Below are 7528 nucleotides of genomic sequence, written 5' to 3' on the forward strand. Positions count from 1 at the left end.
ACTTAAGTGATACAAAAACAAAATATTAGTACCAAATTAAGCACCGTACACAAATATTGGCACTCCGGATATCCTTATGCCCTTAAAATAGTGGACCCCATTTACATACTTAAAAGATTTAATGATGCCATTGTCTGATAGAGAAACTACTAAAGAGATGGAATTATCCTTTATTAATGAATTGAAACTTAAAAGTAGTGAACCCCATTTACGTACTTTCCTTCTTGTGTAGGATTCATTACCATAATTAAAAAAACACATTTAAGTGAATATTAGCATATATAGTATGAGTTGTCCAGTAGAGAAATTATAACAATTTGTGACATCGTGGGGGCAAATATCCAAATTAATTGTCAATTAGAATTATAGGAAAACAACATTATGGTAATCAACTCTAAGCACAAACTTGTGTCTTAGCACAAATATCCAAGTCTTCCTTAAGTAGTTATTGACTGTTAGCATAAATCCAGCACTCTTCTTTAAAGGAAATCATGACAACTTGCAAACATCCAAGTGAATCAACTCTGCAATCTCCGTGGTTTCTTTGAAAGTCATACTGAACTGCATTTTCCGCCATTCACCTAAATCACAGCAGTTGCATATATTCAGCTTATTAGCAACATAACCCTACAACAGATTCCTCTCACTTAGAACCTTTAGGCTACTCTCGCCAACGTGACCCAAATGCATATGCCACAATTAGACTATCGATATATGCATTCAAGGTCTCCATGACGAAATTCATCACAGTCTCATCGTGAAGCTTATACATGCCATTACACTTGATTCTTCTCATTATTATCAAGGTACATTGATTAATTTTCTGAATTTCACATTCTAAAAAATACTTACATCCAAAGATTATCTATTCAACAATTCCCATTTAGCTTGCTTTATCGACTTGGGTTTCTCCCCATACGGTGGTAGTGCAATTTTCTTTGGTACAAATAATCCTTAGGATGCGTTTTCCAAAAATTAAAATCATTCCCATGAAATTTGTCGATTCTCACTTTTCCTTTTTGTGTCGCCATCCATTCGTTTCAACGCAGCCAAGCCTAGCTCTAATACCGGTTGTTGCGAAAACAAGCAATCGAATAGTAAAATAGACAGAATAAAAAAATAAATTGTATATCAAATTTATGTGGTCCGGTCAAGTGACCTATGTCCAGGAAAAGAGCAACAATAAATTCCACTATAGATCAAGCGATACAATGGAGATTACAACAATACTCAACTTATTCAAATATTCTCAATGTTTCCCAATCTCCAATTACACATACTTGCTCACGCAATATTTAGCCTATTAATTTTTCATGAAATAATCTTTCAATCTTATGAAGAATTACATAAATCTTATCACAAAATTTAATTGACTTCAACACTTGAATTCTCGATGTAATTGCACGAGTAAAATCCACTAACAAACACTCGTCAAATGGCGGTTCAAGGCTCACTTTAAGCGGCACTCCTTCAGGACTCAAGTTCCTCTTGCAAAAAACACATATATAAAATGCATGAAACCAAATTTGATCGAGTCATGGTCAAATTTGTAGTCCACATTTGACTTTCCTATTTCAGTGGTCATAGTCAGACTTCAAGTGGGAAATTTCAACTCGAAATAAAAATAAAAACAAAACCTTTAATTTTCAAAAAATTGACAATTATAAATTATAGAATAATTTTTTATTTTTTATTCTCTTAAACAAACTGTAGTTCTTGCATGATACATGTGACGTTACATTGAGGAAGAATTCATGTCTCAATGATAAATTTCTCACTAGCAGTCTTCATTGGACCTCCAACATAGTAGGAAAAAAATTGAAAAAGAAAGTTAAAAACATAGGAAAGAAAAAAAGGAAACGAAAGTGATTTTTCTTTTACTTTCTGAAAAAATAAAATAAATATAAAATAAGATTGCTATTGGAAATTTTAAATAAATGGTTTATTGTAGGAAGTATAGCAATTAAATAAGAATTACCATCAGATTTTTTTAAAAAAGGAACTATGCCGTTTAAGTCCATGATACTCCTTAAAAGTTTCAAGTATATATATTTTGCAACAATATTGTGAGCTGCTCTAATAAAGCTTCTTCTATTTGTTCTTAGGGTTAATATTACGAAAAACCCCAAACTGGTATATCTGTGACAAATTTACCCAAAATTATTTTTTTTAATCACGAAAAACCCCAACTAATACAGTTGTGACAAATTTACCCCAAACTAGTATACTTGTGACAAGTTTACCTTCCGTTAATTTTCGTTGAATTTTACAGTTAAATTACCGAGTTGAATGACATATGATAGTTGACGGGTGTATCAATTACTCTATCATTTTGGAAGGTTTTCATGGTATTAATCCAATTTAATAGAAATTGACGGAGGGTAAATTTGTCACAGGTGTACCGATTTGAAGTTTTTTGTAGTAAAAAAAATTATTTGGGATAAATTTATCATAGGTGTACTAGTTTATGAATTTTTATGGTAAAAAAATAATTTATGGTAAATTTGTCACATGGTACTAGTTTAAGATTTTTCATGGTAAAAAAATAATTTTTAATAAATTTGTCACAAATATAATAATTTGAAGTTTTTCGTAATATTAATCCCGTTATGTGTATTATATATATGGATCGGAAACGACTTTCGCTGTACATGGACCATCAATCACGCACTGTTTACGTTGCACTTTTTTGACTTGATGAACTTTCTGGGAAGCAGATGGAAGGGACCACAGGACGATGATGGTGACCTGAGGCTTGAACATCTCACTTCCTTAATTCCAAGTGCTAACTAGGAGTATTGAATTAGTATCAAAATACGTCTATACTTAGAATAAGGATACTCTACCCCCCATGGTACCTCTATTGATATATTAATAAGTCGTAAACATCCGTATATTAATAATAAATTTCACTACTACCCTTACTAGCATGGATTAATGCATCGGATTGATGAGACACGAAAATGAAGACACCGGCGGAGATAGAGGATCTCCTCCCCTATACTCAAGCCGGCAATGTTGGACATAGACTCGCTTGCATAATATGAAGGAGAATGAGGCAAAACACAAATTCCAGGGCGAAAAATGTGAAAATTTTATGAAAATAGTCATAAATATATTATATGGATGTGAATTTAATTTTAAACATTTCAATTTGATTAATTAAGTGTTAAACCTTTTGTCAATATAGTCCTTCTAGCTAATTCTGGCAATCAATTACTAACGTGGACACCAGCCATCTCACGTAGCATTACCGTTCTTGATGTGGACAAATTTTTGCATCTTTTATAATTTTTTTAAAATCGTGTGTATATATTTTTAAAAAACTGAATTTAATTTTCTTTCTTTCTTTTTTCTTCTTCCTCCGTCAATCATCAGGCCTCAACCATCCTCAATGGCTCTTGCTTGTGACCAGTCACCGGCCATGGGGACTGGCAGAGCAAGGAGGAAACAAAACCAAGAAAAAAGAAAGAAGAGGAAAAAAAGGAAAAAAATTGTAAAAAATTCGTGTAAATAAAAAAAAAAACGTTCATGTAAGCACGAGCCATGCCACGTATGATGATTGGATCCGGATTGCCTAATATTGGGATTTCGATGGCATGCGTGACATTAGTCAAATCAGGCCGTCCAAATGAAAATGGACCGCCCGATTTGAGCCACGTTTGAGAGTCAAAATTTTTCAAACCCCATAAAAATTCCCGCCCACATTTTTTCCCTCCCTTTCAACACATGATGTGACTCAAATCAAGCCATCCATTTTCATTTGGAAGGCCTGATTTGAGTAATGTCACGCATGTCACGGAAATCCCAATATTGGCCAATCCAAATCCAGGATGATTGACCCATGTTAGAGTGTTGGCCAAAATTAAAGAAAGATTAGATTGACAAATCATCAAAGTGTTTATGATTAAATTACCACAATCGAAAGGCTCACGAATGAATTGGCCATAGTGAGTTTGGAATATTTTGAACAATTTTTCCAACAAAATTCAAATGTGACAAGATGCTTAATTCTATAGGTCGGCACGAATTAACATTTTGACATCGTTATTCAATTATTTGGCAGGCACACAAAATCAAAGTATGACATATTATGCTAACACATATTGACACGAATACTAATCACGATTTTGACTTGCCTCTACGACTCGTTAGACCTATCTACACTGTTAGAAGTAGCGATATATATCACCTTCGAAGGCAGTGGTGATTCCACAGATTGTTGTCGACCCCAGTCACAACTTTGAAACCAAAGTTAAAGAACCTTAACTTCCACTTGGCAAAAATGCAATGGCTTCTTGAATCTTGATGTCTTCAATGAGCCAGCCCACAGTAACATTCACACTTTTCAAATGCAGCGTAAGATGAAATAAATAATTAATGAAAAATCTTAATTTCTCTTTGAATTGAGGTGCTGAATATGATTAAATTTCTCTCTATAATTTTTTTTTTTGCCACAAATCTCGCTCCAACTATAGTTCTTACTAATGTTTCCCTTCTCTTTAGATTTTGTGATTTATTTTTCAATCTGTAAATGGAATTAACCTTTGGCAAACTAAGAATTATGTGCCTTCTTTGACGATACAATTTTCGAATTAACGGATTTTCAAATAGCAATATGAGGTTGACATCCACCTAGAAATTTACTAAAGGGTTAATACCCCCAAAAAATTCTAAACAAAACCCATTTTGACTCCAACACCCCAATGTGTTACAAAAGTCCCAAATTATATGTTCATTGTGACACCGCTACTCAATTTTTTTTCTTTGTCACCAAAACCTTAAAACCTGTAACAGTGTGACAAAAAATTTGGGTAAATTTTTTTTTTGTTACAAGCACGGAATTAGTAACACAAAAAAAAGTTCGGGATATTAGTATCACAGAGGGGATTCTGATTTTTGTGACAGACTAAGTGCATTTTTGTCACACTAGTACACATTTTGAGGTATTTTTCTTGTTTACTTTGTACAATGGATGTACGGCCACAAAAATGGCTCACCACAGAAACACCATAACCAGAAACTGAAATGCTGCATAATAGAGGGATTGGCACACCTAGTCTGCAATCCATTGAAACTAATGCGGAGTAGCGACAATTCAGAACTCAAATGCTTCCCTTGTATTCTCCTTGCAAGAACATTGACCGAATGAGAGTGCCACTCACGAACAGGTGCGTTCTTCCTTTATGTATGTATGTTTGTGTACAAGAGGATTATATAATGGACTTGAACCTCATTTATAGATTTTTCAGCCATTGGTCGTCTCATTATGGGCCGGGCCCAACTCGGCCCATACTAGCCAACCCTTATTAATCTGATTAAAAATATGTGTATCATACATTAGTCAACCAACCTCGTTAAACAGTAAACATCAATTTTAATTAATTTAGCTAATATCAGAAAAATTCTTACCTCTCCCACTTGGGTTATATTAATTAAAACCGTACTATATCTGTGCACCTTTATGTTGGTCTTATGGTTATTCTTAATAATCAATCTGATCCCATAAAGTTTCAATCACCGAATCATGGTGATAATTGCATCAATAGACATAGAATCTTCCATTGTTACGAATGCATTTAACTCTACTGATATGGATTCCATATGGTAGCGTAGCAATGGATAACACTTTACAAAAATAGTGATGGTTTATGTGTCACCCTCTTTGTCAGCAACAATCTCTCTCTTTATATATCACGAAACCTAATTTGTTTACTAAAGAATTTCCTTATAGTTCCAATGAACCCACATATCTTTTATTCTTATAGTTAACTTTATTTTATATGTAACAAGATATATCCTTAAGGCTAACAACCGAATGCTCCTAACCTTTACTCAAGGTTTACACAACACTTTGTTGAATGAAAAAAAGTTGATACACATATGAATGTTACAAAATGTAACAAACATAAATGTTAACTTTATTAGAGTAGAAAAACAAAATAGCTCTCACTAAACAACATCATCCAATGATGTCTCTAAGCCCATAAAAATGACATATCGATCAAATATACAAGTGCGAAGACCTTTTTAAAGTGGATAGCAACCACATCATTTTTGAAAATATGCTTTGCTAATATGTCACCATCTCAACTGTTTCCTCCGACCCAAAAAAAAAAAAAAAAAACTGTTTCCTTTATGTTAAAAGACTTGACTAACAAATGCTTAGATCCCTTGAGATCTCTATTATTGTTAATAAACAACATTGCAGAGCTATTATGACAATACAACTCTATGGATTCATCCATAAAATTAAATACAGCCACCTCCCTAATGAGGTTTTGGAGTCAAATAGCTTGAGTAGTGGCCAAAAAACATGCTACAAACTCCGCTTATATGGTAGAGGATGACATAGATTTCTTTTTATCACCTTTCCATGATTTTGCACCTCCTGTTAACATAAAAATGTATCTTGCCGAATACCCTAATAGCTGCGGGTCCTAAACATATCATTAAATTAGCATATAGTCTTTTGTCCTCTGTGAGTAACTCAAAACATTCTTCGTAACAACCTAGTGAATGTGTCTTGAATCTAACTTATATCTGTCTAGAAGTCCTATTGCACAAGCAATGTCTAGTCTAGTACAAACTTAAGCATACATGATGCTTTCAAGTATACTAGCATAAAGTACATTCTCATTTGGGCTTTCTCAACATCTATATGAGGACACTATAAGAGATTCAATTTATCACCCGTAATGATAGGAGCAATTCCTAGCTTGCAGTGTTACATACTGAATCTTTCCAAAATATGATCAACGTGTGCCATCTAAGACAAACCCAATATACGACGAGAACGATCATTATGGATCTCAATGTCAAGGACAAAAGATGCCTCACCAAGGTCCTTCATGTCAAAATGCTTTAACAACGTTTACTTCATCTCATGCAGTAATCCAAGATCATTGCTCACAAGTAAGATATCATCTACATAAAGCACTAGGAAAACAAAATTCCTCCCACTGACCTTGCAATATATACATTAATCGACTTTATTCTCAACATAACCGAATGAAGTGATAACACTATGAAACTTCAAACACCATCAGCGGCAAAGCTTTCGAGTTACACCATATAGACTTCCTCATCATGGTCTCTATCCAAGAAGGTAAGTTTAACATTCATCTAGTGCAACTCCATATCAAAATGAGCTATTAATACTATGATCACTCCGAAAGATTCTTTAGAAGAGACAACGAAAAAAATTGCCTCATAGTCTACTTCTTATCTCTAAGTAAAACCCTTGACTACCAGTTTGGCTTTAAACTTCTCAATCTTTACTTTGAAGTCTCTTTTAGTCTTATATATCCATTTGCAACCGATGGGCTTATGACAATCGGGTAATTCAACAAGCTCCCAAACACCGTTATGTTTCATAGATTACATCTTACTTTTCATCACATCCAACCACAAATTTCACTAAGGACAAGAAACAACATTTGTATTAGTCATTGGATCGACCACACACTTGATAACGTAGTCATGTTCTTCCGGATAGACTATATATGATATAGCTTATCATCTCTAC

Source organism: Rhodamnia argentea, chromosome 5 (genome assembly GCF_020921035.1).
Source record: "Rhodamnia argentea isolate NSW1041297 chromosome 5, ASM2092103v1, whole genome shotgun sequence".
Lineage (NCBI taxonomy): Eukaryota > Viridiplantae > Streptophyta > Magnoliopsida > Myrtales > Myrtaceae > Rhodamnia > Rhodamnia argentea.